Raw genomic sequence first — 24,918 nt, 5'->3', positions numbered from 1 at the left:
AAAATGCCAGAGATTTGTAGAAGGTTCCCCTCAAGTATTCAAGAGCATATAGATCAGAAGCAAAAACAATAATAATAAAGATCAGAGGGGTAAAAAAAAAAAAAAAGAAAACAGGAAAACACTTAGGTAAAAACTAATGAAATCAAAGCTAGTTCTCTGAAATGCTGAATGTAATTTATAAACCTCTAGCCAGATAGTTCAGCTGGTAAAGAATCTGCCTGCAATGCAGGAGGCCCCAGTTTGATTCCTGGGTCAGGAAGATCCGCTAGAGAAGGGACAGGCTACCCTCTCCAGTATTCTTGGGCTACTCTTGTGGCTCAGCTGGTAAAGAATTCACCTGCAATGTGGGAAACCAGAGTTCAATCCCTGGGTTGGGAAGATACCCTGGAGAAGGGAAAGGCTACCCACTCCAGTTTCTGGCCTAGAGAATTCCATGGACTGTGTAGTCCATGGGGTCGCAAAAGTCGGACATGACTGAGCGACTTTCACTTTCAGCCAGATGGACAAAGAAAAAGAAGAAGACACAAATTATCAGTATCAGGAATTTAAAGTATACAGATCTCAAAAACATTAATACTATAATAAGGAACTATTTAAAATAACTTCATACCCATAACTCAACAGCTCAGATGAAGTGAATAAATTTTTTTAAAGACACTCAAGAAGAAACAGATATTCTGAATAGTCCTGTATATCAGAATATCTAGTTTAAAACCTTACTACAAAAAAAATTCTTAGGCCTTATAGTTTAATAAGCAAATTCAATTAATCAAGATAAAATATTAAAACTCTACATAAAGCTTTCTTGAAAACAGAAAAGTAATATTTCCAAATCTATTTTTTGAGTTGAGTATAATCCTGAGACCAAAACCAGACAAAGGTATAATAAGAAAACTACAGATCAATGTCTTTCATGAATATAGGTAAAAAAATCCCCAGCAAAGTATTAGCAGACTGTTCCCAGAAATATGTAAAAAGAATAATACACCCCATTAAGTAGCGTTTATGCTCAGAATTAAAGGCTAATTCAATACTTGAAAATCATTCAGTGTAATTCCTCAAATCAAGAGACTGAACCAACTCCTGGGCATTTATCTGGAGCAAACTCAAATTCAAATAGATACATGTACCCTAATGTTCATAGCAGACTGAAGATAATATGCTAAGTGAAACAAGCCAGATGCAAAAGGACAAACATTGTATGATTCCACTTATATGAAATACCTAGAAGAGTCAAATTCACAAAGCCAGAAAGAATGTGATTACCAGGGGCAGGGAGAGGAGGGAGGAATGGGAAGTTATTGTTCAACAGATACAGAATTTCTGTTAAGAGATGATGAAAAAGTTCTAAAGACAGACAGTAGTGATGGTTGCACATGTGAATATATTTAATGCCACTTAACTGTACATTCGGAGAAGGCAATGGCACCCCACTCCAGTACTCTTGCCTGGCAAATCCCATGGATGGAAGAGCCTGGTAGGCTGCAGTCCATGGAGTCGCGAAGAGTCGGACACGACTGAGCAACTTCACTTCCACTTTTCACTTTCATGCATTGGAGAAGGAAATGGCAACCCACTCCAGTGTTCTTGCCTGGAGAATCCCAGGGACGGGGGAGGCTGGTGGGCTGCCGTCTATGGGGTCGCACAGTCGGACACAACTGAAGCAACTTAGCAGCAACTGTACATTAAAAATGGTTAAAATGCTAAGTTGTATTTTATGTATATTTTACCATGATTAGATAAATAAACTTAGTGAAAAAAGAACTGACAGGTCTCAAATAAACACTGACCCAAGCAGAAAGGACAGTGTCCACCTCGTAGATATAAACAACCTGGTATAATTAAAGAATCTGAAGATAATTTCCCACTACCTAAATCCCAAGAATTAGGTACGCTAAATCAAACACACACCCTTTTCCTCTGCTTCTGAAAATTTCCAGCTCTGGTAGTGAGGGGGGAAAGAAGCTTCTACTAAGAAGAAGTAAATTAAAAGTTGAATTCAATTTATTTGTATTGTAAAACTAATTTATAAAAAATTCAAATTTAAAAATTTCAAAGTTACCAAATACAGTAAAACTCTACTATAAAGGAAAAATAAGTCAAATATAATCTGAAGAAAATATTAAAAAATATTAATTTGGAGGGACTTCCCTAGTGGCCCAGTGGTTAAGAATCTGCTGCGCAATGCATGGGACGTATGTTCAATCTCTGGTTAGGGAATTAGGATCCCACACGTCATGGGGCAACTGAGCCCAAGCACCACAACTAGAGAGACTGTGTGCCCCAATGAAAGATCTCACATGCCGCAACTAAGACCCAACAAAGCCAAAAAAATAAATAAATACTTTTTAAAAAATAATGCAAAACACAAAAGGAGAGTAAAAGCAAAGTCAGTAAATTAAAGGAACAGAAAGGAAAATACTAAATCCCAAGAGAAGAGAAAAGGTCTAGAGAAACCAAAATTATAAGTAATACCCTACTTTCTTTTTTTTCTTAGAGTTAATATATATAAGTGGTTTTATTTCTTCCTAGAAAGTAGATAATTTTATGGCTACATTTAGTTTTAAAACAACTTATTCTAAAAAGTACAGATCTGTGAGTATAGGATCTAAACTGACATTTTTGCAATCTATGTACAGTTGTGATTAGCTGAAGCAAGAAGTTATATGTGAAAATTTTGGCCTGCTCTAAAATAGGACTTAACTTTCTCATACAAACATGAGAAAGAAGCGTTTAACTCACTGCCAGTGCTACTACGTTATCATACAACTCATATTATTTATCATAGCTCTGTTTTCTAGACACAAGTCTAACATTCTAGAACCAGAAAACTAATTCTGTTATTTAAATCAACCTGCTATCTTTACAGAAGCCAAAAGTTCTCTGATAGGAATGAAAGAGGATATGAATCAGAAGCAAAGAATAACCATTAAAGGTTAGAACAAGGGGATAGCACAAAAACACATGCATTGAAATTCAAAAATTATAAACTAAATGACTCTAGCCAACACCAAAGAGTATGTATAGGGGTGGGGTGTGTGTGTGTGAGAGAGAGAGAGAGAGAGATATGGAGATAGTGGTAGAAAACACACCATGAATATAGTGTGGGCAATTCTTAATAATCCACTCAGTGGGATTATACCCTAAAATAAGCATAAGATGAGAAACAAAGAGCTCTTTTTCACATAGCTGACCTCAATTCAGGAAAGTCCTTTAGGGGAAAAAAAAAAATCTTTGTACTGTGCATTATTCAAATATCTAAGCCATAAGTTATAATTTTCAATTAACATGAACCCAAAATATATTAACAACTTCATCCAATGCTGTAGCTGGAAAAAAAATAATCAACTTCTTCTAACAATGAAAGAACCAGCTGCTTCAGACACATGATTTAGTTTGTTGGGCTTTTCTTAGGAAGAAATTTTAATTAAACTGAAGGAGTATCACAATGGGAAGAACATTCCAAAGATTTACATCAGTACAGTACAGATTTACTAAATTTCGTAAGACTACCTTCAGTTCGGTTCAGTTCAGTTGCTCAGTCGTGTCCGACTCTTTGCAACCCCGTGAAGTGCAGCACGCCAGGCCTCCCTGTCCATCACCAACTCCCGGAGTTCACTCAAACTCACGTCCATCGAGTCGGTGATGCCATCCAGCCATCTCATCCTCTGCCGTCCCCTTTTCCTCCTGCCCCCAATCCCTCCCAGTATCCGAGTCTTTTCCAATGAGTCAACTCTTTGCATGAGGTGGCCAAATTACTGGAGTTTCAGCTTTAGCAAGATTACCTTAGCAATACAAGATTTTTGCTTTTTGTATAACTTTAGAATCTGTTTATCACATACTTCTACATATAATAAACATAAGCTAAATACGATTCTGTTGTTATTTTTAAAGCCAATACATAATGAACATGAAACTTCTATTCTTATTAAACTATAACTGTTTAATTATTTCAAAAAATAATATCTTTATTTTTTTCTAAACAGAAAAAAACTATTCCAAATCTTGTGAGTACTACTAAATGCTAATCTGTAGTATTTTATAACAGAGCTATAGACAGTCTGAGAGAAGAAAAAAACATACTTGCTAGGATGAGAAGCACACATCTGAACAAACGAATGTTATCCTAACTCCAATTTATCACCCCTTAAGCTACGTAAGACGGTGCAAAAGGCTTTACCATTTCTCTCGAGAGTTCTTCTTGGACCCATGTGTTACTCTGATGTGCACTGTTTCATTCCCAAGTATTCTGGGATTTTCCAATTACCTATTACTGATTTCTAGGATAATTCCATTGTGGTCTGAGAATAGACACTGTATGCTTTTCAGTCGTTTAAATTTGTTAAGGTGTTGTTTTAGTGTCCCGTATTTTGCCACTGGAACTGACCACTTCTGATACAGGGGGTGCTGAAGTCTCCAACTGAAATAGTGGTTTCATCAATTTCTCCTTATAGTTACATTATTAAAGATTTTCCCTCATATTTCAATACTCTTTCCTTAGGTACATATATATTAAGAATCCTTTTCACCCCCAAATTGCAATTTAAAACAACAAACACTTATTATCTCATTTTATTTGAGTCAGAATTTAGTTTAGTTGCTGGGTGGCTCTGATTCAGTCTCTCTTGAGGTTGCAGTGAATCTGCCAAGTCTGGGTTGCAGATCTGCTTCCACGCTCACTCCCATGGCTGCAGGCAGGCCTCAGTCCCTTCCATATAGGCTTCTCATCAGGCTGACGGAAGGTCCTCAAGATGCAGCAGCTGGCTTCCCCCAAAGCCAGTTATTCAAGAGAGAGAGAAGGTGAGAGATCACATCCAAAACTGGAAACTTCAGTCCTTTCAAAACCTAATCTCACAAGTAACATTATAATAGAGTTGTAGATTACTGTTTAGACATTTAATACACACATCCTTTGTCAGATAAATGTTTTTAAGTATTCTGGCCTAACGTGTCACCTGCCTTTTCATTTTCTGTATAGCAGATGATGAAGAAAACCCTTCAACCTTGAAGAAGTCTGGTCTATCAGTTTGCTCTTTTATGATTCCTGTTTGCTTCCTTTGTACTGAGTATCTGCCTATCTCAAGGTGGCAAAGATACTCTCCTAAACATCTTCTTAAAAGCTTTATAATTCTAACTTTTAATTGAGATCTTTAATCTATCTAGAACTGATTGTTGCTTCTAGCATTCTAACATCACTCAGTTCAATTCAGCTCATTCACTCAGTCTCGTGTCCAACTCTTTGTGACCCCATGGACTGAAGCACACCAAGCTTCCCTGTCCATCGCCAACTCCCAGAACTTGCTCAAACTCACATCCATTGAGTCGGTGATGCCATCCAACCATCTCATCCTCTGTCATTCTGGTCTCCTCCTGCCTTCAATGTTTCCCAGCATCAGGGTCTTTTCAAATGAGTCAGTTCCTTGTATCAGGTGGCCAAAGTATTGGAGGTTCAGCTGCAGTATCAGTCCTTCCAATGAATATTCAGGACTGATTTCCTTAAGGATTGACTAGTTTGATCTCCCTACAGTCCAAGGGACTCTCAAGAGTCTTCTCCAACACCACAGTTCAAAAGCATCAACCCTTTGCCGCTCAGCTTTCTTTATGGTCCAACTCTCACATCCATACATGACTACTGGAAAAAGCATAGCTTTGACTAGATGGACCTTTGTCAGCAAAGTGATGTCTATGCTTTTTAATATGCTGTCTAGGTTGGTCATAGCTTTTCTTCCAAGGAGCAAGTGTCTTTTAATTTCATGGTTGCAGACACCAACTGCAGTGATTTTGGAGCCCCCCAAAATTAGGTCTGTCACTGTTTCCATTGTTTCCCCATCTATTTGCCATGAAGTGATGGGAGCAGATGCCATGATCTTAGTTTTCTGAATGCTGAGTTTTAAGCCAGCTTTTTCACTCTCCTCTTTCACTTTCATCAAGAGGCTCTTTAGTTCCTCTTCACGTTCTGCCATAAGGGTGGTGTCTTCTGCGTATCTGAGGTTATTGATATTTCTCCCAGCAATCTTTGTTCCAGCTTTTGCTTCATCCAGCCTGGCATTTCACATGATGTACTCTGCATATAAGTTAAATAAGCAGAGTGACAATATACTGCCTTGATGTACTCCTTTCCCAACTAGGAACCAGTCTGTTGTTCCATGTTTGGTTTTAACTGTTGCTTCTTGATCTGCATACAGATTTCTCAAGAGGCAGGTCAGGTGGTCTGGTAATTCCCATCTCTTGAAGAATTTTTCACAGTTTGCTGTGATCTACACAGTCAAAGGCTTTACAAAGTATTATTTTTGCTATCTGAATTGCTTTGTTATCTTGAGCAAAAATCAACTGAACTTTCAAGTTTGGGTCTTTTCCTAGATTCTCTATTCTGTTTAATTGACTTACAGTATTTATATATTTTATGCTAATACAATGCTGACTTGGGTTCTAAAACTTTATAAATCTTGAAATTGCAGAATATAATCTTTCAGCTTTTTTCTCCTTCAAACATTTTTGACTGTTCTAGGTCCTTTGAATTTCTATATAAATTTTAGAAACATCCCCTTAACTTTTACTAAAAACTTCCACAGGGAATATTATGTTTGAGGCTATACTAAACAAATTAAAACAACAAGAATGTTGACAATTCTATAAAATATAATCCAATCTACTGCTTTATCTTCTTAAATTTATCTCAACAATGTTTCAGGGTTTCCAATTAGGAGTCTTATATGTGTTTTCTTAAATTAATCCCAAGTATTTCATGTGTTTAGAAACTGTTGAAATTGGAATTTACTTAATACCTTTTCCACTTAAGGTCACTAAACTACTAGAAAGGAAATTTATATTTATCATTCTGGCTTTGTATCCTGAGGCCTTGCTAAATCTATTTAGCTAGTTCTAGCAATGGTTTTGTAGACTGTTGTTGTTGTTTAGTTGCTAAGTCATGTCTGACTCTTTTGCGACCTCATGGACTACAGCCCACCATGCTCCTCTGTCCACGGGATTTCCCAGGCAAGAATACTGGATTGGCTGGGTTGCCATTTCTTCCTCCAGAGGAACTTCCCAACCCAGGGATCAAACTCACATCTCTGCATTGGCAGTAAAATTCTTTACTACTGAGCCTTCTAGGAAGCCACCAGTTGGCCTTTTCTTTATATCATCTTATTGAACAACGAGCAATGTTGAATATAAATGGTGAGAGTGAACATCTTTGTTAAGTCCACAATTTTAGTGGGAAATTGTCTCAATATTATTCCAATAAGTTTTCTGAAGATGATCTTTATCAAATTAGGGAAGTTTACTTATAGTCCTTATATGGGGGGGGGATGTGGGAGGGAATAGGGGAGGACAGAATGTTTCATTATGAATAGGTACTCAATTCTTTTAATGTTTTTCCTGCTTCTATTGAAACAATCATATATATGGTAAGCTTTGTCTTCTATTGTGCTTGTATGATGAATTACACTGATTGGTTTTCAAATATTAAATAAACCTTCCATTCATGGGTAAATCTCCACTTGATTATGATGAATCATGATATGTAATACTTTCTAAATACTGCTAGAGATTTGACATGCAAATATTTAGGAAAGGATCTGCATACTTTCATGAGGGATAACATCCACAATTTTCTTTAAATATCTTTAGTTTAGATGTGAAGCCTTATGCTGACTTCAAAGGAATAAGTTCAGAATTATTCTCTCTTCTGTCTCTTCTATTTTCTGAGTTTGTATAAAATTAGTATTATTTCTTCCTATGTTTATGAAATAATTCATCACTGAAGCCATCTGGACCTGCAGATTTCCTGACGGAAAGGGTTTTGACAATGAATTCAACTTCTATACTAGATATGAAGCTAATCAGATTTCTCCTTCACTTTATGTTCTAGTTAGCTATGCTTTTTCAAGAAATTTGTCCATAACATCTAATTTGTCAAATTTATGGGCATAAAGTTGTCTACAATATTCCTTTATTTTCTTTTGAATATCAGCAGAATATACAGAAATATAAGCTCTTTCACTGCTAATATCAATAATGTTTGTTTATGCAAGTGTGTGTTTATTATAAGTGTGTGTTTATTATTATTATGCAGGTGTGTATTTATGCAAGTGTGTGTTTATTAGACTTGACAACAACAACTTCAATTTTTTAAATTTTTTCCAAAAAAAATTTGGATGGCTATTTCTTTGTTTTCTATTTTATTGATTTCTACTTTTATTTTTATCATTTACTTTCTTCTATATACCTTGGATTTAACGTGATCATCATTTTATATCTTAAGATAGAAATGCAAATCAATAATTTTAAATCTTTCATCTTAGTACATATTCATTTAAAGGTAAAGTTTCCTCTAAGCACTGCTTTAGCTGCATCCTGTTAAAAAAAATCAGTTTTAATGATATATATTTTCCATAAATAAAATGTACTCCTTTGAAATATACATGATGCATTTTGAAAACTACCTAGATCTATGAAATGATCACAATTAAAATCCAGAACATTCCCATCACTTCAAAAAATTCCCTCCTGCCTTGATGAAGTCAATTCCCTCAACCCAACCCAGATTCCTGACAACAACTGGTCTGCATAGTGTCCCTATAGTTTTTGCTTTATAAAGAATTTTATAAAGGACTAACTACAGATCCCTTTAAAAGTAGCTTTATTAAGGGATTAATCTCAAAAATACATAGAACTCTAACAACTCAATATAAAAAAACTATTAACCCCAATTTTAAAATGACAGACAGCTACCTCTCTAAAGAAAAACATAAGTGCTAACAAGTACATGAAAAGATGCTCAGTATCACTAATCATCAGAGCAATGTGAATCAAAACCACATGAAATAGCTCCTTACATCTGTTAGGCTGTATATTTTAAGAAAGTGTTGCCAAGGACATGAAGAAACTGAAATCCTTGTATACTGTTATTGTGAATACAAAATGGTACAGCTTCTACGGAAAACAGAAGAAAGGTTGACGAAAAAAATAAAGTATTACCATATGACTCATCAATCCCACCTTTGGCTATTTAACAAAAGAACTAAAATTAGGATATTCAAGAGATATCAAATGCCCCCACAAAAAAATAAAAATAAATAATAACCTTAGGTATAATTTACAAACATATAATGCACACTCATTTCAGGCATATAGTCAGAGGAATATTGGTAACTGAGAGTCTTGTAACCATCACTCTAAACAGTTTCCTTTTACCCCTTTGCAATGGACCATCTCTCTTATCTCAAGCTCCAAGTAACCACTGAAAAGATCTCTCTCTATATGACTGTGCCTTTTAAAGAATTCCATATAGACAGAATCATATAGTCTTTGGCATTTGCCTGACGTCTTTCACTTCACATAGGGTTTTCAAGATTCATCAGTATCCTAACATGTATCAGTATTTCATGTTATTGCTGAGTAGAACTCTGTTGAATAAATGCACCATATTTTTTTTACCCATTAACCTGTTGATAAAAGTACATGTTTAAGAAACTAGCTGTTATCCAAAATGATTGTACCATTTCACATTATCATCAGGATGTTCCAGTTATTCCACATCCCCTGTAACATTTGATATTATGGGTATTTTCCATTTTAGACATTTTATTGGGTGTATAGGTTTTAGTATGTAATCCCTAATGACCAAGGACACTAAACACACTGGCCATTTGTATATCTTATTTTTTAAAGTGTTGGTATAAATCATTTGCCCATTTTCTAGTCAGGTTGATACTTTTGAATTTTAAGAATTCTTTACATTCTGGACAAAGGTTCTTTATCATGTATGTATTTCAAAAATAAGTTTCTGCTAAACTGTACCTTATATTTTCATGTTATTTATAGTCTTTTGAAGAACAGAAGTATTTGATTGTAATGAAGTTAATTTATCAATGTTCTTTCCTATGGTTTCTGCTTTTTGTACACTAAGACATTTTTGCCTAAAGCAAGGTCTGAAAGAATTTATCTTAAGCCTTGCTCTACAAATTTTATGTCTTTAGCTCTAACATTTAAATATGTAATCCCTTTCAACTCAATTTTGGCACCTGGAATGAAGTACTGTTTGTGATTCTTTTCTGTCCTATGGCTTTCTAGCTGTACAAGCACAGTTTGTGAGAAAGATTATCTTCTCCCTCATAGCATTGCCTAGATATGGAATAGCTCTATAAAAACTCAATGAACCATATCTCTGAAGATCTATTGCTTTTCTTTTTTTCTAGTCCATGATAAATATATATATGGATATTTGTGCCAGTATCACATTTCTTTATTACTGTATCTTTTTATTAAGACCAGAAACCAAGTAAATTAGGTTCTCTCACTTTTTCTTATTTTTTCCAAATGGATTTGGTTGATCTAGGCTCTACTGCATTTTTGAATGAATTTTATAATTAGCTTTTAGCTTGTAAGTTTCTTTTAAAAAAATAAAAACTCTCAGAATTTATATATTTAAATGAGACTGGTTTTAATCTTGAGATCCATTCAGGAAGAAAGTTCATTTTAAAAAATATCAAGTCTTCCATGAAAACAACCTAAGTGTCCATCAACAGCTGAATGGACAAAGAAGATTAAGTATATACATATATAATGGAATATCACTCAGCCAAAAAAAGGTAAGATATTGTCATTTGCTGCAACATGGACAGACCTAGAGATTATCATACTGAGTGAAGTAAGTCAGAGAAAGACAAATATTATATGGTATCACTTATATGTGAAATCCGAAAAAGAATATAAATGCATTCATTTAAAAAACAGAAACACGCACAGACATAGAAAACAAACTTATGATTACCAAAGGGGGATGGATGTGGGGGATAAATTACAAGTATGGGATTAAGAGATACTACTATGAATATACGTAAAATAGATAAACAAAAAGGATTTACTGTATAGTTAGGGAACTATATTCAATATCTTATAATAACCTATAATGGATATAAAACAATCACTTTGCTGTATATCTGAAACTAACAACCCTGTAAAATTTTCAAGTGCATGAACATAATATATAACCTTCATTTATTTAAGACCTTCAAAATTCCTCTCAGTAATATTTTATAATTTCCCTAACAAATCTCTTAATAATGCTTTCTACTTTATGAGATATGGTTATCTTCTTTTACTTCATAAGGCATGATTTCCTTCAGTTCTTTGAACATATTTATATGTTCAAAGTAGCTGCTTGGAAATTTTTATCAGCTAAGTGTCATCTAAGCACCTTCAAAGGCAGTTTCTATTACCTGCTTTTTTATATGTATATGGGCTATATTTTCCTATTTCTTTGCATGTCTCAGAACTTTTGGTGTAAAATCACACATTTTAGATAATGTATCTATTAACTCTGGATACTGATCTTCTACCTATCCAGAGAGTATTGTTGTGGTTTGCTGGTTTATTTCTTCAGTGACTTGGCTAAACTATTTTAGTGACATCTATCTTCCCCACAGTGCACAGCCTCTGATGCTGCTCCTCAGAGGATACAGCCTGGGGCATGCAGAAAGATATTCAGTGGTAACAGTTTGGGGGAACTCTCCTTGTCTCTTTCCTTGATTTACCTGTTGTCAGCTTCTGTGGGTATCACACCTGGCTGTTGACCTCCTCTAGCTGCCTCTTTACTGCTTAACTGTTTTCAAAAGTATGCTGGGCATAAACTGTTCCACAGTCTTATCCAATTAAATCCTGTCCTCTTTACAGAGGATGGTCTTTAAAGCCAGAGTATTTGAAGTTCATTCCAACCCCAAGTGGACTATTCTTAGCTATCTCTTTCCCTAGTTTTATCTGGTAAACTTCCAGCTGCTCTACAATTTATCTTGCTGTGCACATGGAGCTATCAGCCTTCTCTGAATAGCCTATACCAAAATCACCATTGTTTGTGAGCACACCTTGGGCTTGAACTTTCCCAAACTCTGTTCCAAATAAAGTCAGTTCCCGCAGGGAGAACTTCAGAACTCTTGGTTTTTATGGCCTGCCTCTTCTCCAAGAAAAAGCTGGTACCACTTCTCTGGAACTGGAAACTGCGGCCATCTATCTCTCAGAGTGATACCTCTGCTTTATGAATAGGGTACTTCACAGCTGGGTGCAGTCGCTTATAGTCTTCTCATCTTGCTCCTCCCAGTGTGGAACCTCCATCCTAGTAGCGTGCTGGGCTGATGGTGATTGAGGCCACAGTATTCTCAGCCTGCTGCCCAGAGGAAGGGGGCTGGATGGAAGAGGAATCCCAGACCTCTTTATTTATTCTTGCCTAGAAGAGAACTTCTGTAACATAGAGCTGGGGGAAAACAAGAAACGCTGTCAGCCTGCCCCTTCAGGGGAAAACCACAGTCCTAGACTGGAAGCTGAGAGGGTGGGATGGCAGAAGGAGCCCTGCATACCAGTTTGAACCTGCTCAGAGTAAGGTTTCCTTTGTTGACCTGCTGGGGAAGAAAAATGGCTCAAATGACAGACTCTCACTGTTAGAAGATTTAGTAGATTTTCTTGAATAAAGGTTTCTTCATTTGCTATATGCCCTTATAACCATTTGCAGAGATTTTAAATGGTTGGGCATTATCTGTTTGCTTTTTTTGTTTTAAACTTCATCAGTTATAATGGTTTTACAAGGAAGAGAGTCTGCTGAAGCATCTCATGCCATCATTTCAGAAGTCATGTCTGATTATATATTTTTTCTTCTACTGAGTGTTACACAATCATCGTATTCCTGGAATAGAGCCCACAAGGTTATATATAATACATGATATTGTCTATGTTACTAGATTCAAACTGTTAATATTTTGTTAACATAGCTTTATCTATCTTCACTAGAGACATTAGCCTGTTGTTTTCTGTAATGTCTTAGTCTGTTTTTAAGATCAGCTGCTCTCATAGGAAGCTGGTAAGTATTTTCTTCTTCTTTACTGACTGAAAGACTCTTTGATTAGAAATAAGTAAATGCTGTAGATGTTCAAAAGAAAACACTGTGTCCCAGAATTGATTTGGGAGTATAATTTGAGTTTTGCCTAGGAAAGATAGTCTTAGGTGAGACAAGTGATGAAATGGCATAATTAAAGGCACAAATATATTTCAAAACAACATTAGGAAATAAGTAGCCCACTTTACTAGAATTCAGCAACTTTTGGCATTGTGTTACTTTCTTGCTTGCTTGCTAAGTCACTTCAGTCATGTTTCTTTGTCACCCTATGGACTGTAGCCTGCCAGGCTACTCTGTTCATGGGATTCTCCAGGCAAGAAAACTGAAGTGGGCTGCCATGCCCTCCTCCAGGGGATCTTACATCTCTTAAGTCTCCTGCATTGGCAGGCAAGTTCTTTACAGAAGCACCACCTGGGAAGCCCATCCTGTTACTGAGCCACTGAAACATAATGATGGTGGGATGTCATTGCTAAGTCATGTCCGACTCTTGTGATTCCATGGACAGCAGCCTGCCAGGTCCTCTGTCCATGGGATTCTCCAGGCAAGAATACTGGAGTAGGTTGCCATTTCCTTCTCCAGGGGATCATCCCAACCCAGGAATCAAACCTGGGTCTCCTGCACTGCAGGCAGATTCTTTACCAACTGAACTACAATGGAAGCCCAAACATAATAATAGAAACATTTTATACAAGGAATGTATATCTCCAACTTTCACTTCCTTTGTGAAGAATCATCACACATAAATTTTTATACAGAAATGCAAAGGAGTTAAGAACAGCCAAAACAACCCTGTAAAAATGGGGGCAAAGTCCAGATTTCAGGAATCATTCATAAAGTATTCAAAATAGTAGTACTGTCATCAAGACAGACAAATAAATCATGAAACAGTATAGAGAGTGCAGACACAGATGCACATATAAACAACTGATTTTCAACAAAAGAGCAAAGGCAAATTCATAGGAGCAAGGATAGTCTTTCAACAAGCCATCTGGAATAAGTGAATTTTCATAGCAAAAAAGTGAATCCACACCTTGCAGGGTATGCAAAGATCAACTGAAAATGAGCCATGGACCTGATAAAATATCTAAAAATTAAAATTCTGAGATGAATACATAAGAGAAAAATATTAGTAACTACTTTGGACTAGGCAATGATTTCTTAGATACAACACAATTATCATCCATCCATACATGTACGGATGATGATATATCCATATATCATTAAAAAAATACATGAAATGGACTTGTAAAATTTAAAGCTCATTTTGCTGTACAGCAGAAACTGAAAACTGTAAATCAACTATACTCCAACAAAAAAAATTCATTTAAAAAATGTAAAGCTTCTACTCTTTAAAAAAAAGCTAGTGTTATGAAAATGAAGATAACAGCCACAGCTTTGATTAAAAAAAGTTGCAAAGCATGTATCTGATAAATAACTCGTATTCACAATATAAAAGAAAACTCTAAAAGAGGAAAACACCCTAAAATAGACACTTCACCAAAGAAAATACCCAGGTGGCAAGTAACAACCTGAAAACATGTTCAACATCATTAACACTAAGGAAATTCATATTCAAATCATAAGCTAGTATGACATATCTATTAAGATGACTAAAATTTAAAAGATCAACCATACTAAGTGTTGATGAGGATGTGATAAGAGTTCACATACACTGATGGTAAAAATTGAAAAGGTATAACCACTTTGGAAAAAAGGTTTACACATTTCTTTTGATCTAGTTTTAAGCAATCTATTTGGATACAAGTCCTTCACCAGATAAATGATTTGTAAACATTTTTCTCTCAATTTGTGTCATGTCTTTTCATCCCTGGATTGAATTCCACTACTGGATTTTTACCCAAAAGAAAAGAAAGCATATGTCCAAATAATACATAAATGTTCATAGCGGCTTATTTGTAATAGCCCAAAACTGGAAACAACCCAAACAGGTAAATGGATAAACAAACTATAATATTGTTGAAAAGAAAAATAAAAAGGAATTGACCACTGATACATAATAAAAGATAAACAAATCTAAAAATGTTTAGGCTGACTGAAAAACATTTACTCCAGACATAGGAGAGAACACAGGTATATAATTTCAATCTATATAAAACTCTGGGAACTGCAATTTAATCCATAGTGACATAAAGCAGATAAATGAATGTCTGGTAGAGGGAGGTGGATAAAGAGTGGGAAGGAGGGATTATAAAGGGGCAGTAGGAAACTACTATGGGTGATGAATACATTCATTATCCTCACTGTGGTGGTTTTATGGTATAATATATGTCAAAAACTTTTCAAATATGTGTAGTTTGTAATATGTATAGTTTATTACATGTAAATTATACTTTAATAAACCCACTGAAACAAACAGTTGAGGAAAGCACAGAAAGACCACCATCTCTGATATATAACACACATGGCTGATTAAAAACCTCATAAATATAGGACCTCATTAAAATTACAGACTTCTGCTCTTTGAAAGATACTTATAAAGGAATGAAAAGACATGACAGATTGAGAGAAAAATATTTATAAATCATGTACCTGGTGAAGAAGTTGTATGCAGATAGATTGTTTAAAACAAATAAATCTCTAAGCTCAATAATAAGAAAACAAAAACTCCAATTTTAAAAATGGGCAAGAGATAGGTTATTTATTTGACTTTTTTCTTGTTTCTTGAGGTATGCCTGTATTGCTATGAACATTCCCCTTAGCACTGCTTTTATAGTGTCCCACAGGTTTTGGGTTGTTGTGTTTTCATTTTCATTCATTTCTATGCATATTTTGATTTCTTTTTTGATTTCTTCTGTGATTTGTTGGTTATTCAGCAGCGTGTTGTTCAGCCTCCATATGTTGGAATTTTTAATAGTTTTTCTCCTGTAATTGAGATCTAATCTTACTGCATTTGTGGTCAGAAAAGATGCTTGGAATGATTTCAATTTTTTTGAGTTTACCAAGGCTAGATTTATGGCCCAGGATGTGATCTATCCTGGAGAAGGTTCTACGTGTGCTAGAAACTAGAAAAGGAAGAAATGAAGAACCCCAGGGTTAGTAGAAGGAAAGAAATCTTAAAAATTAGGGCAGAAATAAATGCAAAAGAAACAAAAGAAACCATAGCAAAATTCAAGAAAGCCAAAAGCTGGTTCTTTGAAAGGATAAATAAAATTGACCAACCATTAGCCAGACTCATCAAGAAACAAAGGGAGAAAAATCAAATCAATAAAATTAGAAATGAAAATGGAGAGATCACAACAGACAAAACAGAAATACAAATGATCATAAGAGACTGCTGCTAAGTCACTTCATTCGTGTCCGACTCTGTGCAACCCCTTAGACAGCAGCCCACCAGGCTCCCCTGTCCCTGGGATTCTCCAGGCAAGAACACTGGAGTGGGTTGCCATTTCCTTCTCCAATGCATGAAAGTGAAAAGTGAAAGTGAAGTCGCTCAGTTGTGTCCGACTCTTTGCAACCCCATGCACTGCAGCCCACCAGGCTCTTCCATCCATGGGATTTTCCAGGCAAGAGTACTGGAGTGGGGTGCCATCGCCTTCTCCATCATAAGAGACTACTATCAGCAATTATATGCCAATAAAATGGACAACTTGGAAGAAATGGACAAATTCTTAGAAAAGTATAACTTTCCAAAACTGAACCAGGAATAAATAGAAAATCTTAACAGACCCATCATAAGCACGGAAATTGAAACTGTAATCAGAAATCTTCCAGCAAACAAAAGCCCAAGTCCAGACGGCTTCACAGCTGAATTCTACCAAAAATTTAGAGAAGAGCTAACACCCATCCTACTCAAACTCTTCCAGAAAATTGCAGAGGAAGGTAAACTTCCAAACTCATCTATGAGGCCACCATCACCATAATACCAAAACCTGACAAAGATGCCACAAAAAAAGAAAACTACAGGCCAATATCACTGATGAACATAGATGCAAAAATCCTTAACAAAACTCTAGCAATCAGAATCCAACAACACATTAAAAAGATCATACATCATGACCAAGTGGGCTTTATCCCAGGGATGCAAGGATTCTTCAATATATCCACAAATCAATCAATGTAATACACCACATTAACAAATTGAAAAATAAAAGCCATATGATTATCTCAATAGATGCAGAGAAAGCCTTTGACAAAATTCAACATCCATTTATGATAAAAGCCCTCCAGAAAGCAGGAATAGAAGGAACATACCTAACATAATAATAGGTATATATGACAAACCCACAGCAAACATTATCCTCAATGGTGAAAAATTGAAAGCATTTCCTCTAAAGTCAGGAACAAGACAAGGGTGTCCACTTTCACCACTACTATTCAACACAGTTTTGGAAGTTTTGGCCACAGCAATCAGAGCAGAAAAAGAAATAAAAGGAATCCAAATTAGAAAAGAAGAAGAAAGACTATACTTTCAGGGATCATTTCTATAGTTTGTCACTAGAGAAGTTTCTCTGAATGTGTAGAGCACCCGAAACCATGAGGAGGAGATGTTGTGTCCTCTCCTGAGCGTGAAGCTGAAAAAAAAAAAAAAAAAGAAAAGAAGAAGAAAAACTCTCACTGTTTGCAGATGACATGATCCTCTACATAGAAAACCCTAAAGACTCCACCAGAAAATTACTAGAACTAATCAATGAATATAGTAAAGTGGCAAGATATAAAATTAACACACAGAAATCCCTTGCATTCCTATACACTAATAATGAGAAAACACAAATAGAAATTAAGGAAACAATTCCATTCACCATTGCAATGAAAAGAATAAAATACTTAGGAATATATCTACCTAAAGAAACCAAAGACCTATATATAGAAAACTATAAAACACTGGTGAAAGAAATCAAAGAGGACACTAATAGATGGAGAAATATACCGTGTTCATGGATTGGAAGAATCAATATAGTGAAAATGAGTATACTACCCAAAGCAATCTATAGATTCAATGCAATCCCTAGAAAGCTACCAATGGTATTTTTCACAGAGCTAGAACAAATAATCTCACAATTTGTATGGAAATACAAAAAACCTCAAATAGCCAGCCAAAGCAATCTTGAGAAAGAAGAATGGAACTGGAGGAATCAATTTGTCTGACTTCAGGCTCTACTACAAAGCCACAGTCATCAAGACAGTATGGTACTGGCACAAAGACAGAAATATAGAGCAATGGAACAAAGTAGAAAGCCCAGAGATAAATCCATGCACCTATGGACACCTTATCTTTGACAAAGGAGGCAAGAATATACAATGGAGAAAAGACAATCTCTTTAACAAGTGGTGCTGGGAAAACTGGTCAACCACTTGTAAAAGAATGAAACTAGAACACTTTCTAACACCATACACAAAAATAAACTCAAAATGGATTAAAGATCTAAACTTAAGACCAGAAACTATAAAACTCCCGTTGCTGCTGCTGCTAAGTCGCTTCAGTCATGTCTGACTCTTTGCGACCCCATAGATGGCAGCCCACTAGGCTCCTCTGTCCCTGGGATTCTCCAGGCAAGAATACTGGAGTGGGTTACCATTTCCTTCTCCACGGTGTGAAAGTGAAAAGTGAAAGTGAAATCGCTCAGTCATGCCCAACTCTTAGCGACCCCATGGACTGCAGCCTACCAGGCTCCTCCGTCCATGGGATTTTCCAGGCAAGAGTACTGGAGTGGGTTGTCATTGCCTTCTCCAATAAAACTCCTAGAGGAGAACATAGGTAAAACACTCTCTGACATAAATCAAAGCAGGATCCTCTATGACCCACCTCCCAGAATATTGGAAATAAAAGCAAAAATAAACAAATGGGACCTAATTAAAATTAAAAGCTTCTGCACAACAAAGGAAACTATTAGCAAGGTGAAAAGACAGCCTTCAGAATATGAGAAAATAATAGCAAATGAAGCAACTGACAAAGAATTAATCTCAAAAATATACAAGCAACTCCTGCAGCTCAATTCCAGAAAAATAAATGACCCAATCAAAAAATAGGCCAAAGAACTAAACAGACATTTCTCCAAAGAAGACATACAGATGGCTAACAAACACATGAAAAGATGCTCAACATCACTCATTATCAGAGAAATGCAAATCAAAACCACAATGAGGTACCATTTCACACCAGTCAGAATGGCTGCAATCTAAAAGTCTACAAGCAATAAATGCTAGAGAGGGTGTGGAGAAAAGGGAAGCCTCTTACACTGTGGGAATGCAGACTAGTACAGCCACTATGGAAAACAGTGTGGAGATTCCTTAAAAAACTGGAAATAGAACTGCCATATAACCCAGCAATCCCACTGCTGGGCATACACACTGAGGAAACCAGAAGGGAAATAGACACATGTACCCCAATGTTCATCGCAGCACTGTTTATAATAGCCAGGACATGGAAGCAACCTAGATGCCCATCAGCAGACGAATGGATAAGAAAGCTGTGGTACATCTACACAATGGAGTATTACTCAGCCATTAAAAAGAATACATTTGAATCAGTTCTAATGAGGTGGACGAAACTGGAGCCTATTATACAGAGTGAAGTAAGCCAGAAAGAAAAACACCAATACAGTACACTAATGCATATATGTGAAATTTAGAAAGATGGTAACGATAACCCTGTATGCGAGACAGCAAAAGAGACACAGATGTATAGAACAGTCTTTTGGACTCTGTGGGAGAGAGTGAGGGTGGGATGATTTTGGAAGAGTGGCATTGAAACATGTATAATATCATATATGAAACGAATCACCAGTCCAGGTTCAATGCATGATACAGGATGCTCGGGGCTGGTGCACTGGGATGACCCAGAGGGATGGTACGGGGAGAGAGGTGGGAGGGGGGTTCAGGATGGGAAACATGTGTACACCCATGGTGGATTCATGTTGATGTATGGCAAAACCAATACAATATTGTAAAGTAATTAGCCTCTAATTAAAATAAATTTATATTTTTTAAAAAACTGGGCAAGAGATTTGAACACATATTTCACCAAGTAAGATATAAAGATGGAAAAGGAACAAGTGAAAAATTGCTCAATAGTATGAGTCATCAGGGAAGTAAAAATTAAAACCATAATGATATGTCACTACACACAGTACAATGGTTAAAGTTTAAAAGACTGACCCTACCAAGAACTAGTCAAGATGAGGCAGCACTTGAATTCTCATATACTACTTGAGGGAATATAAATGGCACAGTATTTTCAAAAAAACACTTTTGCAGTTTTATTAAAAAGCGAAATGTGTACATGCTGCTGCTAAGTTGCTTAAGTCGTGTCCGACTCTGTGTGACCCCATAAATGGCAGCCCACGAGGCTCCTCCATCCCTGGGATTCTCCAGGCAACACTGGAGTGGGTTGCCATTTCCTTCTCCAATGCATGAAAGTGAAAAGTGAAAGTGAAGTCGCTCAGTCATGTTCGACTCTCAGCGACCCCATGGACTGCAGCCTACCAGGGTCCTCCGGCCATGGGATTTTCCAGGCAAGAATACTGGAGTGGGTTGCCATTGCCTTCTCCAAATGTGTACATATATAAAGTCAAATATACCGAAGCACTCAAAATCTAGAAATTTATCCAAGAAGAATAAAATCATCTGTCTACACAAAGATGACACAAATGTTCATAGCAACTTTATAGTAGAAAAATTTGGAAATAACCAAATGTTCATCAACAAGTGAATAAATCAACAAACTGTAGTCAATATATACATATGTGTACACATATATAGACTACATATGTGTATATACTTAGCAATAAAATGAATTATTAACACATGCAAAGGGCATCTAAAAATAAGTATGCTGAAAGAATCTAGATAAAAAAGAATACACACTGAATGATTCCATTTACATAAAATTCTAAAAAATGAAAACTAATTTTGTATCCACTTCATTGGGATACTGTGACAAATTATCACAAATTTGGTGGCTTAAAACAAAATAAATTTAGTCTGTCACAGTACTGAAGGAGAAATCCAAAATCAACATGTTGGTAGGGTTAGTTCCTTCTGTACACTTCAAGGAAGAATCTGTTCTGTTCCTCTTGACCAGCTTCTGATGACTGCCAGTAATACTTGATAGTCCTTGGCTTGTAGATGAATCACTACAATATCTAACTCCATTACATCACCTTCTCCTCTCTATGTCCTTTCTTTCTCTTATAAGGACAATTATCATTGGATCTAGGGCCAAATCTAAGCTAGGTTGAGCTCATTTCCAGATCCTTAACTTAATTACATCTTCCAAATAAGGTCACATTCATAGGTTCCATGTGGACATAACTTTTGGGAGCCCACCATTCAAGCCATCAATGTACAGTGACAGAAAGCAAATCAGTGGTTGTCTGGGGGTGGGAGGCAATGAGAAAAAAGTATCACAAAGAGGCATGAGAAAAACTTCTGAGGTAATAGATATGTCCATTATCTTGCTTGTGATGATAGCTTCATGGATATAAGCATATGTTAAAATCTATTAAAGTGTGCCTGATGAGATAGTTAGATAGCATCGTCGACTCAATGGACGTGAACTTGAGCAAACTCCAAGAGATAGTGGAGAACAGAGGAGCCTGGCGTGCTACAGTCCATGGGGTTGTGAAGAGTTGGACACAACTTGGCAAATAAAAACAGCAACAATTTGCAATAAGAACACCTTCATTACTGACATTTGACTTTCAAAAATACAGCCATTATATGGTACTGAACAAAGTAAGTGACCACAAATTTGAAGTAAGATAAAGGGAAAGAGGTTAGGAATGGATACATAATTGAAGAATACCAGAACAAATTGAGCTATAAATTATGAATGACAGAGGTTAAAGAAGGAGTTCTACTACCTGGAAGGGAAGAAAGGTTAATCAGACAACTTAAAATCAGTACTCTGAACACTGCCTGCCAGGCAGACCCTTGAGAAATACTTGTAAAGGTTAAATATATACATACATACATATATGAAAAAGAGGAGGGCTTCCCTGGTGGCTCAGTGGTAAAGAATCTGCCTGCAATACAGGAGACTGAGGTTCAATCCCTGGGTCGGGAAGATCCCCTGGAGGAGGGCATGGCAACCCACTCCAGCACCCTTGCCTGGAGAATCCCATGGACAGAGGAGCCTGGCAGGCTACAGTCCATAGGGTTGCACACAGTCGGTCGGACACGACTGAAGCAACTAAACAGCAGCAGCAGGAAAAGTCAACAACCGGTGAATTAGTAATACATGAAAAGAGTCAAATGTTATCAATGAAGCATTCGTTCAGAGCTCCCGTGGTAACCATAAGGTGGTATTCATACAAGGAACAAAAAGTGGGAAGCACAAAACAACAAGAAGGGTGCAAAAGAAAATGAGAACAGATAACTTTTTAAGGTAGCTATTCTTAAAAAGTACAGGAAACCACAGTTTCTAACAGTAACACTAATATAAATATGACCCCCAAAATTAATATTTCCATTTTCATTCTCATTTGCCAAGAACAAAATTTCATATGGCAATGACTTAAGTGGGAAGAAGGGTTAAAATAGGGAGTAAAAGAGTAAAGAAAGAATTCTCAATGACTGGCCCCTTTCTAGACTCTTATAATACCTACAGTTTGGTGATGCACTGGAAAATCTGCTGAAACATAAGAATTCTTGCCATATTGTTCAGAAACCACTAAATTAGACACATATGCAAAATGCATTCTCTATCTCATGGAAAATTCAAAGCTAAAAAACATATAAAAACAATAGCTACAGATTTATGTACAAATAAACTTTATTATGTTATGTGAAAAATATATCACATTAAAGGGTGTAAATGTAATCCTTGAAAAAAAGAACCCAAACATCCTCTTTAATGAGCAACACCCATTTGTTCTAGTATATCACGCTTAATTCACATGACTAGCAGTTTGGTTTGGCAATCTCAATGCATAAGAAAAATAATTCATAAAAGTTTGACAATATTATTTTTAGTTCACATACTTCTTGGATTGAACCCATAAATGCTTCTACTTTATGCTACTCTAGGGACTCCATTCAGACACAAATACATTTTTTAGCCATTGTGAGGCTGAGGAAGGAACTGAGTATATATACTATTATATTCCAAGCATATATAGCCCATTTTGGCAGAATTTAAAATACAACAATTTTTAAAAAGGACTCTAAATGGAGCCGATGAAGTATGATGGTATAGTTAAGACTAAGACTATACACCATTACGTGCAAGAAGTACATTTCTGTTAGGTAAGGCTCACCAATGATCATGCTCTGTCAATTTAAATTTTAATTGCTCCCTTTCATAAAACTCATAATGTTTGAGAATGGTGACACAAATATCTTCTTAAATATAATCTGTGTTATAACGACCTTGATTATGTTATGAAGCACAAAACATATTCATTTTTAATGAGGGAGAAAAAGATCTAAAATTAGAACACAAACATCTGAATCAATTGTTTCCCCAACTACTTCCAAACAAAATATTTCAAATTCCGTACAAGATTCTGCAAACCCATGAGTACAAACTCTAATCTTGACACTGAATTTGGATCATCTCCATGGAGGAAATCCATGAACCAGATGTGAATTTATTCTTCCAGATGTATTTTATATGTTTGAAAAATAAAACATTTCTTCACTGGCTTTCTTTGAGGCCACTTAAAATTACACTAAAATTAGAGCCAACAGAAGGGAAATCCTACAGATCTTTTGAGTCTTCTACTACTCTTAAAGTAGTCATTAATTGAATTATTCCTAAAGTAACCAAACTACACATACAGTTGCTACATTATCAATGAACATTAAAGTAACTGGTAACTCAGAATCAATTTAACATTTATAATCCACCATTTTTCTCAATGTTCAGAAGCCATACTAATTATAACAAACTGTTTTAAAACAACTTTCTTTTGATATTATCAAACAACGCATATTATTGGAAAATAAAAAAATACACCTATAATGTTATTAAAATGCCATGACTTCACCAGCTGAGAAAAAATTCTACACAGAAATAAACTAATCACAGCAAAATTTAATAAAATTAGTCATACACCTGAATCTAATTGCATGGTTTCAAAGTTTCAAATCATTTTATAATACTAATGACACAAATCAAAAATCAAGAAATTTAATATCACAAAAACCAACCACCATTATATTAAGATCTCAACTAACTAAAAACACACAAAAATGGTTTCTCTGGCACATACATTTTCTTTCTCCTCCAGAGATCCTTTAAATACTTAACAGTTCCTATTTAAACTTTAAAAGAAGATTTAAAAAAAAAGAAAGAATTTAATCAGGAAAGTGGGTGATCTTGTTGAACTGTTTAATTTTATCCAGGAAAAGGCCCATGCTAATTAGTTATAACAGCTGTAAGTGGGTATGACTTAAATAACTATTTCATATGAAAACTGCTTAGTGCACTAAGAAATAGCAGCTAATCAAGCATCAGTGCACATCACAAAAATCTAAACACACACACAAACACATGAAACTGACAATTTTGGTCCTTCTCATGTTTTCAGTGATTTAATAAAAAGTTAGAATTATGATATCCTATATAAAATGAATATTTTAAATTTAGCAACCCATCTTAATTTTACTAATAATATAATTTTACATGATTTCATAGAAATAGTCTATGAATATTCCAAAAATTTAAATTCTAAATTAAAGGAAGAAACTTTTCCAGGTAGGAAATATTATATAATTTCTTTTTAACCTAAAGGATGGGGTTGATTTTCTACATACATCAAAAGTAAGTGTGAAGTGCTAAACAAGAACACATGTTATGAGCGTCAGTAATATTGTGAAGTAACTCAAATCAGAGAAAATTTCTAATTCTCTAAAGTACCAGGAACAGAGTATTTTACACCCACACATATTTATTTAATACACAATTTTGATGTAGTGCCAATAACTCTTAGATTCACCAAGAATTCCTCTCTGGAAGTAAGTAATTGTGGTTGGATTTTAAATATAAATAAATTAAAAACAAAAATTTAACTTAAGTGCACTTAAGAAAACAGATGTTTTCTTTTCACTATTTAAAAATCCTACCA

The 24,918-nt window shown here is 35.6% G+C and overlaps 1 protein-coding gene and 1 pseudogene across 2 annotated transcripts in view; one reads left to right on the top strand and one right to left on the bottom strand.

Annotated features, from left to right (window-relative positions):
* SBF2 (SET binding factor 2) overlaps positions 1-24,918 on the bottom strand; it is a 499,008-nt gene that overhangs the window by 314,401 nt on the left and 159,689 nt on the right. The window lies entirely within an intron of this gene.
* LOC133227205 (small nucleolar RNA U3) lies at positions 17,307-17,496 on the top strand (annotated as a pseudogene).

This window comes from Bos javanicus, chromosome 15, assembly GCF_032452875.1.
Source record: "Bos javanicus breed banteng chromosome 15, ARS-OSU_banteng_1.0, whole genome shotgun sequence".
Classification (NCBI taxonomy): Eukaryota; Metazoa; Chordata; class Mammalia; order Artiodactyla; family Bovidae; genus Bos; species Bos javanicus.
Note: the sequence above shows the minus strand (reverse complement) of the source record. Positions and strands in the feature narration are given on the sequence as shown.